This window comes from Lepisosteus oculatus, unplaced genomic scaffold (assembly GCF_040954835.1).
Source record: "Lepisosteus oculatus isolate fLepOcu1 unplaced genomic scaffold, fLepOcu1.hap2 HAP2_SCAFFOLD_258, whole genome shotgun sequence".
In the NCBI taxonomy this organism is placed as follows: Eukaryota; Metazoa; Chordata; class Actinopteri; order Semionotiformes; family Lepisosteidae; genus Lepisosteus; species Lepisosteus oculatus.
The window spans coordinates 97,902-113,164 of NW_027167794.1; the positions used below are offsets into that span (position 1 = coordinate 97,902).

Sequence of the window (15,263 nt, forward strand, 5' to 3'; positions counted from 1 at the left end):
GTAGTCGTGGCCGAGTGGTTAAGGCGATGGACTAGAAATCCATTGGGGTCTCCCCACGCAGGTTCGAATCCTGCCGACTACGTTGTCCGCCTCCAGTCGGTGTGTTCTGGCGCAAGCAAAGAAGCGCGCCTCTTTGCTGTTCCTGGTGGTTTTAAAACACCCAATCGCTTGTACCCGCTGCCTTGGAAATAAGTTCTTCAGTGTCCGCGATTGGCATTTTGCAGCTGGAAGCAGATGTCGACGCGTTTTGCACAGAGCACCAAAAAAGCGTCTTTTTTGAAAGCCCAGGCACCGAGCATTGGTGGCTCAGTGGTAGAATTCTTGCCTGCCACGTGGGAGGCTCGGGTTCGATTCCTGGCCAATGCAGTAGCTTTTGCAGCGAGCGGCTCCATCACTTGCATCCCCTTGCAACTCGCAACTGAAAAATCACTGAAGCTAAGCAGGTGTGAGCCAGGTCAGTACCCGGATGAGGGTGAGCTACAGGGAAAAACAAAGCTTCCAGCTGGAAGCGGTGTTAATGGTGCCGGCGGGGGGGCATTCACCCTGAGGTCTGTGCGGGTCCCAATTCCCCAGCATAGTGACAGAGAAATAAACATGTTTGGGCAACTTTGGTCACCCCCATTTAACTTCTGGGGTAGGAAAAGCACACTTTTCAAAACTTGTTTTTCAGCTCGAAATAAACGTGTTTTTTCAAACCTTGGAATCCCAATGTAACTGCCTGGCTCATTAGAGCCCACTGAGTCAGCCCTTAACCCCACTGTGCAGAAGTTGTCAAAACAGGTTTTTCAGCAGAAATAAACACGTTTGGGCAACTTTGGTCACCCCCATTTAAATTCTGGGGCAGGAAAAGCACACTTTTCAAAACGTGTTTTTCAGCTCGCTGTGACCTCTGTTTTACATCTCATCCAAAAGACAGCGCCCTTTTACAACACAGCGTCTCTGTCACTATCATAAGTGACTGCCATCATAAGAATATGAGTCCAATATTTTAGAATATAGTCAGAATGACATCTAACCTTACCTGTGGTGTCTTTAATCCCTATTGCTCAATGCATGGTGTACGTACTGCATAGATATGTCTTGAGAATGAGGAATGGGCCCCTGAGACCGTCATTTACCTGTTTCACAAATGATCGTATTTTACTAGAGATTCTGTTTGGGATTCAGATGTGCATTCGGACAGCAATCCCTTTCAAGAAATGATACGTACTGGATGAGGTCAAAGGTGCTGGAACACTGTATTTAGGATGTGTTTGCAGTGATTGTGTGTCTCCTGCTTCATCGCAGTGATATATAGATGTGCTCCTGTAATTTATTGGTACATGCCCAGGGCAGTAAGCAGTCTGAGGATTTATTTCCAGACGGCATAGAGCAGTGAAGCAGTGAAGTAGTGCAACACACTGGATCATTATATTATTAGAATCTATTCTACTTAAATTATTACATTATACACAATTTGAGTTCATTTTAAAAAGTAAAAGGTAATGAAAGGAATGCATTTTCATAAGAAAGATAATACCGATATGCATGTGATAATCTTCCTTATATCATGTAGTGCGTCAGTTGGACACTTTGTGGGCTTGAAATACAAAGCAAATCATGTTCTATGGTACAAGATAAATACAAAACGTAAGCTTTTATTTTAATTAGATTTGTTTATAAAGCATAAGCAATCATTTATTACATTAATATATGTGAAAATGACATTTTAGCATCATAATATTACATAAAGGTCTCTAGCTTCAACACAGTGATATATATATATATATGCTCAGTGATTTATTGGTACATGCCCAAGTCAATAATCAGAATGAGGATTTATTTCCAGTCGGGCTACAGGTAGTGTTGTGAAATACTTCAACACACTGGATCGCAGATTTAGACCCCCTGCACTCTTACTCCTTAAAAACCAAAGAAATGAAGATATGTAGCAATCACATTGTAACAGGGGTGACAGTGACTTAATGCTTATACTAGTGGACTTTTGGTACCTTTAGGGTACGGTGTTCCCTGAAGGGCTCTCAAACCCCGCATTTCAGATGCCTAGCTGTATCGCTGATGTGTTGCACCTCAGAATCACTTTTAAACCTTACCTCTGGTATCTTTAATCACTTTTGCTCAACGCATGGTGAAAGTATTGCATAATTGTGTCTGAAAATGAGTAATGGGCACCTGAGAGACTCATTTGCCTGTTTCACAAATGATCATATTTGACTAGAGATTCTGTTTGGGATTCAGTTGTGCATTCTGACAGCAATCCCTTTCAAAAAACGATACATTCTGGATGAGGTCAAAGGTGCAGGAACACTGTATTTAGGATGTGTTTGCACTTATTCTGTGTCTCTAGCTTCAACACAGTGATATATATATATATGCTCAGTGATTTTTTGGTACATGCCCAGGGCAATAATCATTATGAGGATTTATTTCCAGATGTGCTAGGGGTAGTGTTGTGAAATACTTCAACACACTGGATCGCAGGTTTAGACCCCCTGCACTCTTACTCCTTAAAAACCTGAAGCGTCTGGCGTCTCGCCGACGTCGAACACCCCCCTCAGGCTGTACTCGTACTCGGCTAACTGCTGTGGAACCCTGCGTGAGCAGCCGCTGCGCCACGGTGACGGCTGGCGACCCACGGACGCCCCACTATCGGCCGGCTCCAGCCCCGGCTGGTCCTCTAGAGCCTCCCCACACGGCTCCTCCTCCCGAGCCCGGTAGGGGGCCAGGCGGTCTCGGTGCAGGACCACCACTCTCCCCCGTGTTCGCAACCTGACACGGTAGCAGACCTCGCCCACCACCCAGAGTACCTCAGCGGGCCCCTCCCACGACGGCGCCAGCTTAGGGCTGAGGCATTTGCGGCGGCGCGGGTTGTACACCCAAACCGAGTCCCCGGGCTGGAAGGCAGGCCCCCTGCAGCGCAGGTCGTAGTGCCGCTTCTGCCGGACCAGCCAGCAGTGCCGACCAGTCTCCGGGCGGCGGGCCGAAGACCAGGTCCACCGGGGTTCACATTTCCCGGCCCAGCATGAGTGAGGCCGGGGTGCACCTGGTGGATTCCTGGACCGCGGTCCTATACGCCCAGAGCGCAAGGGGGAGGTGGCGGTCCCAGTCCCGTTGGTGCCGGGACACCAGGGTGGCCAGCTGGGTGGTGAGCGTACGATTAAACCGCTCCACCAACCCGTTGCTCTGGGGATGCAGCGGTGTGGTCCGCGTCTTAGTGATCCCCAGGCGCTGGCACACTCTGGCGAAGACCTGGGACTTGAAGTTACGCCCCTGGTCACTATGTAACTCCTCCGGCACCCCCAGCCTGGCAAACATCCCCTCCAGCAGTGCATCGGCCACCGTGGGGGCACTCTGGTCCGGGAGGGCGTAGGCCTCGGGCCACTTCATAAAATAATCCATGGCCACCAAGACGTAGAGGTTCCCGGCCTCGGTGCGCGGAAACGGGCCCAAAACGTCCACCCCCACCCGCTCCATAGGAGCCCCCACCTGGTGTTGTTGGAGGGGGGCCCGAGAGCGCTCGGGGGGACCCTTCTGCGCCACGCACACTGCACACGTTCGGCAGTACCGCTCCACGTCCCGGTGGCAAAGACCCCAATAAAAATGGCCTCGGAGGCGCTGCAGGGTTTTTTTACCGCCAAAGTGCCCCACGCCCGGCTGGCCATGCACTGCTCGGAGCACCGCCCCGCGGAGCGACCAAGGCACCATCAGCCGCCACCGTACCTCGCCACTGGAGGGTACCCGCCACCCCTGGCGCAGCACCCCGTCCTTTACCTCCAAGGCCTCCCACAGGGCGCAGAGAGCCTTGACGGACTTTGGGTTTGGGGCGAGCTTCTCTCGCGTAGGCCGCACTCCGGCTACCACTCCCAGCATGCCCAGCGGTACTACGAGCGCCTAGGGGCGCTTCCTCCTTACCACCAGGCGAGGGCGTTACAATACATAGAATATGCATGTAAAACGAACAGATCTTATCGAGAGGGTTATCAGAATACAAAAGGTATATATTCAGTCAGTTACAAAGTGTTACACATATCAAGAGGACATACGTTCAGTATATCATTCATTTAGACCATTTCATAAATGAACCTGGTTATAACTTCTACATTAGATACTGAAAACAAGTACATAACTCTTAGGAATTAAATTGATATCAACTGGTTGGGATAACAATTGAATTCTCGAGCAGTAATGCAGTGAAGTTGAATACTCATCCAATCTCTGGGGATTCAGATCTCCTGCGGGCACAAAGAAACAGTTGCAGGCTTGTTGCTGTCCAATCCGCGCTCTCTGTCTAGGTGCCAGGCTGTGCTGTGCGGGTTGCGACGGTGCCCTGCTGATGCTCACTGACCGGCTAGTTAGTGTTGGCTTTAACTAGCAAAGTTTGTGCACAGGAGAAAAGATGACTGTGGGTCCCAGCAAGTCAAGAAGAAGACCGGTTCGTTCCTGATGAAGAGCTAGTTCTGAATAGTGATTCAACTGTCCACAGTTCCGACCTGTTCACGAGGCCTGCTGCTGGTGCTAACCTCGGGTGGATCCTCTGGTTACTCTCTGGCAACCTCCGCTCTAGACTCTTAGAACAAAGGAAAGTTCTGGCACTCGGACACACTGGCCGTTCCGTGGTTGTCCGGGCTGAGTCTTAGGATGGTCAGGAGGCGCGCTGTGAGAATGTCCTGCCCTTGGGAGCCTTCTGCTCCTGGGCTGTCCTGCCCTGGAATTCTCCTTTGAATTCCCTTTAGAAAACTCCACAGAAATCTCTACTGAATTCCCACTGAATCTCTCAGGCTCTCTGTGTTGCCTGTTTTTACCTGGAGGAACTTCAGCTCGTTGATTGGCTGAAAGTTCCATGGGCATCAGAGTCCCACGTGGGTTACTCGGCCCTACCAGTCCCTGATTGGTTGATCAAGGTGAGATATGAGTCACTTACTCCTGACACTTAGGAATGCAGTCCAGATGTCCATCTGGCACTCCCTAGACAGATAGGCGCCAATGGATGACCATTGATCATGATAGCCAGGCTTAGCTAAGTGCATCCCCCTTTGGGAGCTGTCCCTTATCAAGGGAAACCTTAAATCAGCCTGCATGAATAGTTTCTCTGTGGCTGCACCACAGAGATGAACAGAGAGATGAGGCCTAATTTGTGAAAGCTCAGAAACACTTAATTCTTTCTTATTAATAAGCCTCACCGCTACTCCGCCCAAAGCACTTTGAGATTCGCGTTTGGGAATGCGCCCTGCCCTACAAATAAAACAGGTCTACGGGTCTGAAACCTGCTCCACGGAAAACAGCTCTGTTGCACTTTTGATCAAAGGGAGATTCGCTGTTCTTACTTTTTGATGACATAACACCCAAAGGGGCTTCTTTGGAGCTGGATTCCAACCAGCATCCTTAAGTTTCTTGGCGGTATCCTTTACAGTCCTCTGTTCGGTCGACAAGGGACTGAAGGGGGCAGCTTTCCTCACACATACAGTGCAATGTACTGTAGTGTTCCCCTTCATTGAATTCGCAGTTCTGCATCAGACATCTAACTCGTTTCCTTAGCTTGGATTTAAGCCACGAAGCAGGCTTCTACTGTATAAACGTCTAGAGGAATCACAAACTATTTGAGAGGCCACCATCCCAGGGGGAACTCACAGTCTATCCCTAAACACCTAGCGCAGTCTCTCGAGAGACTGTCAAAAATCGCTTTCTCCGTTTGCGTTGCAAGTAAGTGAAAATGCGGTCTCAAGCCAGAGCCAATTGGCAGCAGCGGCACGTAAATACCGTTACTGTTACTGCTCGATACCGACGTTAGCCTACTATACCATGTTCAGCCACCGCTAGAAAATGCACGGCTCTAGAACCGGAGCAAACGACAGGAGGGCCAACGCCAAACGGGCACACGTGTCAGACATGGAGCGCGACGAGGATGGGATTCGAACCCATGCGTGCAGAGCACAACGGATTAGCAGTCCATCGCCTTAACCACTCGGCCACCTCGTCGAGGGATCTTGGCTGTCCGGACATGGGTTGGCGCGCTCCAGATGATCTTTTTCTTTTTTTTCCCTCGTACTCGAGGGTCATTTTCCTGTTCCATGTGCGATTTCAACATTTTCCTTGGGAGATGTCAAGCCAGCAAGCCACTGCTGTGGTTCAGTGGCCAGTGTGGAGTTCAGTGGCCCTGTTGTACACAGAAAGCACATTGCGCTCCTTGGACATGAAAAGTTCCAGATAAAAGCCATTTGTCACCCTTTCTCTTGGTGTTGATGTTGCTATTGTATGTAAAGGTGGCAAGTTGCTCGGCGAGCAGGCGGAGCACACACCGAATGCAGATGTGTCTGAGTGGTGTGTCCAAGTGGCTGCAAAAGGACAGCTCTCCTGGGGCGCTGTGGCTTAGTTGCTTAAGGCGCCTGTCTAGTAAACAGGAGACCCTGCATCCGAATCCCAGCGGTGCCTTTTTTGTTCTGTCTTCTCGAACAGAACTGGTCATTATGGACAACTGCCTACGTCTAGCCTTAATTAAATGCAAGCATTCATTTCCTGTCTTGAACGACTTGTTTTTCTTAAAATGGATGCAACTTGCAAAACATGAAATACAAACCTTGCTAATCAGCGCTCGCGGCTGGCAAAAAAAAAAAGAAGTCAGCAATGTTTTTTTCTTTACCCTTAACCCTGCTAATGGAGAAGAGTTAAACGACCGAGTCTATGCAGCTTAAACGGTGCTCATGTCAGGTTCTTAGCTGAAAGGGTGGTAAATCACGCTCACCCCAGTCCTTAATCTTTTAAAGAGGATACAAAATTGAACCTAGTCGCCACATCACATACATCCTGTTCAACGATAAAAAGGTGACATCTATCCTCGATCCAGAGTAAATCCCACGTTGAGGGCATATTGTTTTCCACTTTACCATGAGTCGGGCTCAGCTGCACAGAGGCGAGAGCAGAGCAATGAGGTCACGGGGACAGGGGAGTCACACGCTGGCGGTTTAAACACGCGGAAGAAAACTGAGGGATCCACAGTATGTGGACCCTCCGTGCGCCATCAGTCCGCACTCCGGACTCTGAATCCTGCCATCCAAGTTAAGATCTCGGCGGAACCTGAGGCACAGTTCCTTCTTAAAACGTAATCTGGTGAGCATTTCTAGAATCGTACTTGTATAGATGCAGCCTTTAATGTGTTGCTAGGTTAAAATTGATGACTTCTTGAACTTCAGTAGGCAACTGCCCTCTTGATTTCGGATTTAATTTCTTTATTACAGGGGCGCTTTTATGAAGACAGAGTCATGTTCAGGTACTTTGCTTGATGGAGGAAGCATATTTCGGACTCTGTGATCTGCTCACCTGGAAAGGTCTGCTGTACTACTACAAGAGAGAAGTAGAGTCTGGAAGAATGGACAATTTTATGATGCTTTGGAAGATTATGTTTTTTTTTTCTTTGAAATCGAAATGAATCAGAATATCAGTGCAAAAGACAAACTCTTGGTTTGGTTTAAAGAGATATGGTTTTAAAACAGACAAAATGTAGAAAACAGGTGTTTCTCACTTTTGGAAAAGAATGGACCGGGGGTAATATTTTACTAGTTGCAGTGCTGATCTCACTGGGTTACAGTCCTGCAGTGTCACACCAGGGCCAGTGGCGCAATGGCTAACGTGTCTGACTACGGATCAGGAGATTGCAGGTTCGACTCCTGCCTGGCTCGGGTCGTTTTTAAACGCATCGGGCTACTCCCTATGTAGTCTGTGCTACTTCCTGCATTGTAATCGTACCCAGTAAGAGATTTCCTTCATGTAAATGAACTGCACCTGACAGCTTTAGAAAAACACCTGGGCTCAGTACGGTGCTGAGAGCTCAGCGTTGCTGTTCTAATTAGCACGCACTGCATCGGCTATGAGCCGGAACCTTTCAATTATTCCGATCAGTAAGTCAACACGTAGTCCATATGAACGGTAGAAATATTCTCTTGTCTGTCTCTTGTTTGTATAGAACTGAATGTCCCTGACAATGTACTGTTAGTTTTAATTGAAGAACGGCATTGGTGTTCAAATATACCAGACAAGTTTATGTAACTGCTCATGCGACACTCAGTTGTAATTAGTCAAGAAATAATGTCGAACAACAGCTGCGGGTTTGATTCTGAACGTATCAGATTGCAGCGCCTTTTACTTCCATTGACAAATGATAGAGATTCGAAGAGAGATCCTTCAGACCAGCAAGCAAACCCACGGCTATTTCGGTTTTCTATCTAGGCAACGTTGGTGTCTGCAATAGCATACATGAAAGCGTGATGCAATTTCTGTGGCTACATTTGTTGCACGTCATGCACAGTAAGAGTGTTTCTAACACCAAATAAAAAGTCAACAATTAGCGATCACGCCTTCTCCTCAGTTAACCCACTGAAACCCTTGCTGTTAACAGTTCTTTACTGCGTGCTTTAAGAGCACCTACACATCGTGTCGGTTCTTACAGCTTTATTCATTAGGTTTTCAAAGGCATAAGTAGAGCACCAGAGGTGCGAACGCAAAATGTGTGGTTATCTGAAGAATTGCTTTCCATGGCAGCGGGGCCAAGCGATTTAGCGTTTTTATAGTACCAGGAAAGGAGAAGCGGCACTTCGCCTCTGCCGCGCAGGCACAAGGCGACGTGCGGCAGACGCCGGAGTCGGCAGGTTTCGAACCTGCGCGGGGAAGCCCCAATGCATTTCGAGCCCATCGCCTTAACCACTCGAGCACGACAAATGCGAGCTTTTCGCCGCCGCATTCCTCCTATAATCAAACACGGACTGCGAGGTGGCTGCGGAAACCTTTTTCAAGTTGCTCTCCGTTAAAAAAAATACCTTTCACAAGATTCGTGCCGGCAGACAGACACGCCTCAGAGGGTTTAAGGCTGGCTTCACGTTCAAATGATAAAGTCCCCCAGTCCGGATGTCAAAATGCAACTTTGGCAGACAGAAAAAACATCAACAAACCAAAAATGTGGACAAGGATTTTACAAGCTGCACCACACTGCACTTTCAAAAGCATTTACATTCGTGTTAGACGCAGGAATTGCCTTTGATTTGCGCGCTTACGAACGCCATGGAAAACGAAACAAAACTAAAGCCCTCAGCTCCTGCACTTGATTATAATCCCGTTACGTGTCGAAGCAGGAATTTAAGTCATCCTACCACTGCAACACGGGGAATAGAGGGAAATGAGCACAAGCTACGAATTGTCTCTAATCAGTCCCTACAGTTGTAAGACGCCTGGAAGCGTGCACCCCCATCATTAATCTTTGCGCATCTGTGCAAGGTAAACTCTGGAGCAGTCTCTGAAACGGCTCAAAGGAAACACGTGATTGATTCCATGTGCATCTGGGGTTCATTTCTTATTTACATTTAATTCAAGGGAAAGGCTTGGGTCAGTTTCAGACGGCCTCCAACAGCGAGATTCAAGCGCCCCACCTTCAGCCCAATCTGCGCCGCCAGAACGCCAACAGCTCCTCTGGTCTCCGGGGTGAGGTTGTGACCCCGTAACCTAAAGTGTTGGTGGCAGACAAATGGAGACTAACAGGTGATGTCCTAGGACATGACTACATTGTGACACTCGGTGGGGATGGTGACCATTGCTTGGAAAAGAGTGCGAGGCCCCTTTAGAAAAACATTTTGTTAACAGGCATTCTGCCTCAGCCTAAACACCTATAGCTTGCAAAGCGCATGCTATTAGACAGGCACCTCTGCAAGACCTTAAGAGTCTCTTAAACTAGTGATAGTAAGGTATTCCCAATGGGCGATGTTCGGCTTTCAAATCATCTCTCCGTGGAAGCGCCGAGATGCAGCTGTTTAAGGCTTAGAAGCAGCTGACTGTTTTACTACCTAGCTGATCACTGTCAGTCAGGGAGCTTAGAGGTGAAAAGCCTGTCTGAGAGACAATTCGCCGTCGATCAGTTCAATATGTTCCGTACCAGCTCGGCGCACCTGAGATCATCTTGGTAGCCGTGTAGCTCATATGAGTGAAAGCGCGTGTGTCAGGACTCTTACTTGGCCATCCCAACATACGGAATTTCTTCTGTTTCAGCCACTCTGTTGTTGATGTACTCCTTTGTTTTTGTCATGTTGCAAGACCCAGCGTCTTTTGAGTTTTAGATCACAGGCAGACACCCTGACATTCTGCTGTAGAATTTCCTGATACATCTCGGAATTCATCGGTCCCTCGATGATTGCAAGCCGTACAGCCTCCGCCATGCTTCCCAGGTGGGATGAGGTTTTGGAGTTGGTATGCGGTGTTTTGTTATCTCCAAACATAACGCTGTGCACATTTACCAACAAGTTCAACTTTTGTCACGTCTGTCCACAGAACATTGTTCCAGGAGTTGTGGAACATCCATGTGGTCTTTAGCAAACTTGAGAGGGGCAGTGGTGGTTTTTTTTGGGGGGAGAGCAGTGGTTTCCTCCGTGGTGACCTCGCATGATCACCACTCCTGTTCAGATTTCTTCTTATGGTGAACTCATGAACACAGACGTAAGACAAAGTAAACCACCTGTTTGCTAGATCCCATCCCCACTCAGCTAGTCAAAGATTCCCTCGAAGGACTGGCAGGACCTATAATTAGTATGATGAATGCATCGCTTGCGTCAGGCGTCGTACATGATCAATTTAAGGTAGTGGTTCTTAGACCGCTCCTTAAGAAGTCAAATTTGGATCCACAAGTTCTTAACAACTACAGGCCTGTCTCAAAGGTCCCATTTCAATCTAAGAGTCTTGAAAGAATAGTTGTTGCCCAACATCAAATGGATTCAAATAATATACTTGAGAAATTTCAGTCTGGTTTCTGAAACTGCATTAACAAGAGTCGTAAATTATATTCTCTTAGCTACTGATGCGGGGAATGCAACAGTGCTAGGAATGCAAACGTTAGGTTGCGCTTCTTCATGCTGCATCGTCGGCATGAGTGGAGCTTTATAAACGTCTGTACTTACTGCGCCCCATAAGAAATCGTTTGTCCCCGTTCAAAAGAGATTGTGCGATGTCCTGCAGCAAACCTTTGACAGTTTGAAAAGAGGAATTTATTCTGCTTCCTGTGCGTGCAGTAGTTACAAAGTTGAATGCCTTTACACGATCTGCTGCAGTTTTCGGTGGGCGGGCTTGGTCAGATGGCTTGGAAAAACGCACTGTGTTTCGGCTCGGGAAACATCATGAGCAGTGTCCTGCATGTTTTCTGTGTATAGCTGTCTTTTAACGCACACAGAACTCATTCGAAATCCTTGATTTCTCCAATTAACAAGGATCCCTTAAATGATGAGTCAAAGTAACATCTAATCGGATTAGTTTCCTTAGAGCTGGTTCAGAGTTTGCTCAAGAGTTTACCTTTCACAGATGAGCAAAGAAGAATGTTGGGGGTGCACGCTTCAAGGCACCTTACAGCTGTAGGGAGTGATTCGAGACGATTCGTGGCGTGTGCTCGTTCCCATATACCATACGCACCGGCGTGCAGTGCTAGGATGACGTACAATACCGCTTGGGCACGTAACGGCGTTATATGCAAATGCGGGACGTGAGGGTTTTCGTTTGTTCGTTTTGTTTTGCTCTGCTTTGCTTTGTTTTGCTTTCCATCGCGTTTGTAAGAGCGTAAATAAAAAGGCGATTCCTGCGTCTACCACTAATGTAAGAGCTATTTCAAGTGCGCATGGTGCGGCTTTTCAAATGCTTGTGGGCATTTCTCTGTTGTTGATTCTTTTTTTGTGTGTAACAAAGTGGCATTTTCATGTCCGGACGGGGAGACTTTATCATTCCGACATGAAGCCACCCTTAAGTCCTCTGAGGCGTGTCTGTCTGCAAGGCTTGTATTTTGGAAATGTTTTTTTGAAACGGAGAACGACTTTGAAATAGGCTTCCGCCGGCGCCTCGCGATCCAGGTAAGATTGTAGCAAGAACGCAGCGGCAGCGGGGCTTGCTGTAGTCGTGGCCGAGTGGTTAAGGCGATGGACTAGAAATCCATTGGAGTCTCCCCGCGCAGGTTCGAATCCTGCCGACTACGTTGTCCGCCTCCGGTCGGTGTGTTCCGGCGCAAGCAAAGAAGCGCGCCTCTTTGCTGTTCCTGGTGGTTTTAAAACGCCCAATCGCTTGTACCCGCTGCCTTGAAAATAAATTCTTCAGCATCCGCGAATGGCATTTTGCAGCTGGAAGCATGTCGACGCTTTTTGCACAGAGCACCAAAAAAGCGTCTTTTTTGAAGGCCCAGACACTGAGCATTGGTTGTTCAGTGGTAGAATTCTTGCCTGCCACGCGGGAGGCTTGGGTTTGATTCCCGGCCAATGCAGTGGCTTTTGCAGCGAGCGGCTCCATCACTTGCATCCCCTTGCAACTCGCAACTGAAAACCCACTGAAGCTAAGCAGGTGTGAGCCAGGTCAGTACCCGGATGAGGGTAAGCTACAGGGGAAAACAAAGCTTCCAGCTGGAAGCGGTGTTAATGGTGCCGGCGGGGGGGCGCTCACCCTGAGGTCTGTGCGGGTCCCAGTGTCCCAGCATAGTGACGGAGACGCTGTGTTGTAAAAGGGCGCTGTCTTTCGGATGAGATGTAAAACCGAGGTCATAGTGCTCTGTGGTCATTAAAAATGACCACCAAAACCTTTGACAAAAGCTCTTGGTAATTGATGGTCTTCAATAATGCTTCTCCTTTAGGTACATTTTAAATCAGCTGAAAAATGCTGTGAAATGGGGGGACACTTCAGGCCAGTGTAGGATTTGGGTTACAAGAACCATGAAACTGCACGAGAAAGCCCGTACACTGAATTACACGGCTTTCTATTCAAAGGAGGGCAAAAGAAATTCCCTGAGTTCGATTTTTTGCAGCACAGAGAGGACCACCGTCGTGAGGCCGGTTAGCTCAGTTGGTTAGAGCGTGGTGCTAATAACGCCAAGGTCACAGGTTCGATCCCCGTACGGGCCAGGTTCTTTTCTCCTCTCTTACCAAAGCTGTTAGGTTCCTTTCCGTGGTGAGATGGGTTGTCATGCAACGCTGCCACATAGTGCCGACAGACAAGAGTGTTGAAGGAGAAGAGAAAAGTGTTTGAAGATTTAAGAGTCTTAGGTGGAGTCAAAATCAAGTGTCACAAATGCAAGTGGTTGGATTTCCAATGTTTAATATGGTAAAAATAAGCAGAAGTTATCTGCCGGTCATGGCACAGTCTGCCATGCTTTTGTCAGATACTGTAAAGTGGTGTCGAACTGGAGCCTCACCATTTGCATATGTGAGGCTCCAGTTATACATCGAGTGTCACATTAAATGACAAAAATGAAGAGAGTTAAAGCAGCTGGAGAGGTTTTCTTACAACTTTTGAGCTGACACAGTTTTGGAAAATGTTTCCTTCACGCTGCACTGTACAACATAGGCAGCCAAGAGTCTCCAAAACAAAACAGAATTGACAGATAGGAGAAAATTCCCACTCGTCCTGAAGTTCCCAAAATCCAGCACTGAGCGTAAACAAAGTGTCTAAGTAGCGTGGGAATGCTAACCCTAACCCTAGCTGGAGTTTGAGCAATCCAGCACTGAGCGTAAAAAGATGAGTCAAAGTAACGTCTAATCGGATTAGTTTCCTTAGAGCTGGTTCAGAGTTTGCTCAAGAGTTTACCCAGTGGGCATTGATTCGTCGAATATACGTATATTCACGGCGAAAATACGACTATACGTATATATACGTCGCCTCGACGTCGAATTGCAACCGTAAAATCGACGACATTAATAAACGCATATATAACGTCGAAAACACATCTAACACAGTGCCTGAGGCTTTTAACTGTATGTATCGTGTGTGCCGCAACTAGGAGTATACGGCACTCTGCACAGTGTACGAAGTAAATTATTTTCGCAGTAATTAATTTACACGTGTATAATAAATATAGTAAATATAATAAATTAATTACTGCGAAAATAATTTTCTTCGTAAATCCTGCAATCCAGATGATTGGGGTATTGGTGCATGGCTACAGTCTGTGCTAGGAACATGGAGAGGGTCTCTGGTTCAATACATATTTGTGGGTCTGGTATTATTCGTTATGATCATATCGTTAATATCCTGTTTGAAAAACATGTGGACTAAAGCTGCTGCTTCTGTGCTAATTGTACGCCCTGAAGGGATCATGAAGGTCAAAAAATGATTTCATGGGAAAGGTTCTCTTATCTAGTGGCAGAACCTGATGGGTAGAACAATATAGCTTTAAGGGGGGTTACCCTTGGGAGTGATTCCCCTAGATGCAAATGATTATTGTGGTTTGTTTGTTCATAATAAGATGTTTTGCAGGAACGGAACAAAGAGAAATTTTACAACTTCAGCTAGAATTGTTCTACAAAACGTCACAGCTGAGGCAGGGGAACAATGTGTAGATTTTTCTAAGAGTTATTACCCAGTTGTTGACCAATCTGTTGACCAATGTTGACCAAAAAAGCCTAGGATTATGCTGGGCTCCAGCCCACAGGGATTTACCTGTGCTGTAAGAACTAATGAGTGAATAAGGAGACTGGATTCTGGTGAAAGACTTCAGGAAAAAGAAATGGTGTTCACTCAGGTGGAGGGGGCTGTACCAGGTGCTGCTGACCACTGCCACTGCTGTGAAGGTCACAGAAATGGTGCCCTGGATTCATGCTTCCCACTGTAAAAAGGTCACAAACGAACTGAGCAAAGCGCAGGAGTGATGTCTCCACAAGGACAGATGGGGATAACCTGCTTGGGACTGATGTGCACAGCCTTTTTCCTTTTTATGTAGAAGCCTGTCACCACCCCAAAAGAGGAAGAATCTAAACACGAAGCCTCTTTGTATACAAACTGGCTGAATGAAACTGATAATGAGGGGGATATGAGTAATTTGTGGTATAAATTTATAAATCATACTGTAAAGTTAAAGAAATTTAATGCATCTTGTTATATATGTGCTTTAATGCCTCATTCTACAGCCTCACCCATGCGACTTTTTATGAAATGTACTCTTTTATTAATATCACGTTAGAAGGCTTAGACGCTATCAAACAAGAATTAAGGGGAGTTAGATTAATGGCACTTCAGAACAGGTTCGTGCTGGACCTTCAAAATGCAGCATCTGGAGGAGTCTATGCTTTAGTAGGAGACTCCTGTTGTACATATATTCCAGCTAATGACTATGATTACGGAAATCTTACGCTCGCTATTCAGCATTTGAAAGAACTAAAAGACAAGGTGAATAAAGAGAGAGGCATAAAAGATACACCGGCTTTTCTCTCCTGGTTAGAATCACTGTTTGGGCCAGGGGGAATGTTTTTCTTTTAAGTTACTAACACCGA

At 47.1% G+C, this 15,263-nt stretch overlaps 4 non-coding genes across 4 annotated transcripts; 3 read left to right on the forward strand and 1 right to left on the reverse strand.

Annotated features, from left to right (window-relative positions):
* On the forward strand, nt 1–82 carry trnas-aga (transfer RNA serine (anticodon AGA)). Its single transcript has one exon. It is a non-coding gene; the product is annotated as a tRNA-Ser (tRNA).
* A 5,812-nt stretch (nt 83–5,894) lies between these two features.
* Nucleotides 5,895–5,976, reverse strand: trnas-gcu (transfer RNA serine (anticodon GCU)). Its single transcript has one exon. It is a non-coding gene; the product is annotated as a tRNA-Ser (tRNA).
* Nucleotides 5,977–7,600: 1,624 nt separating this feature from the next.
* On the forward strand, nt 7,601–7,673 carry trnar-acg (transfer RNA arginine (anticodon ACG)). Its single transcript has one exon. It is a non-coding gene; the product is annotated as a tRNA-Arg (tRNA).
* A 5,152-nt stretch (nt 7,674–12,825) lies between these two features.
* On the forward strand, nt 12,826–12,899 carry trnai-aau (transfer RNA isoleucine (anticodon AAU)). The gene has a single exon. It is a non-coding gene; the product is annotated as a tRNA-Ile (tRNA).
* The last annotated feature ends 2,364 nt before the right edge of the window (nt 12,900–15,263 follow it).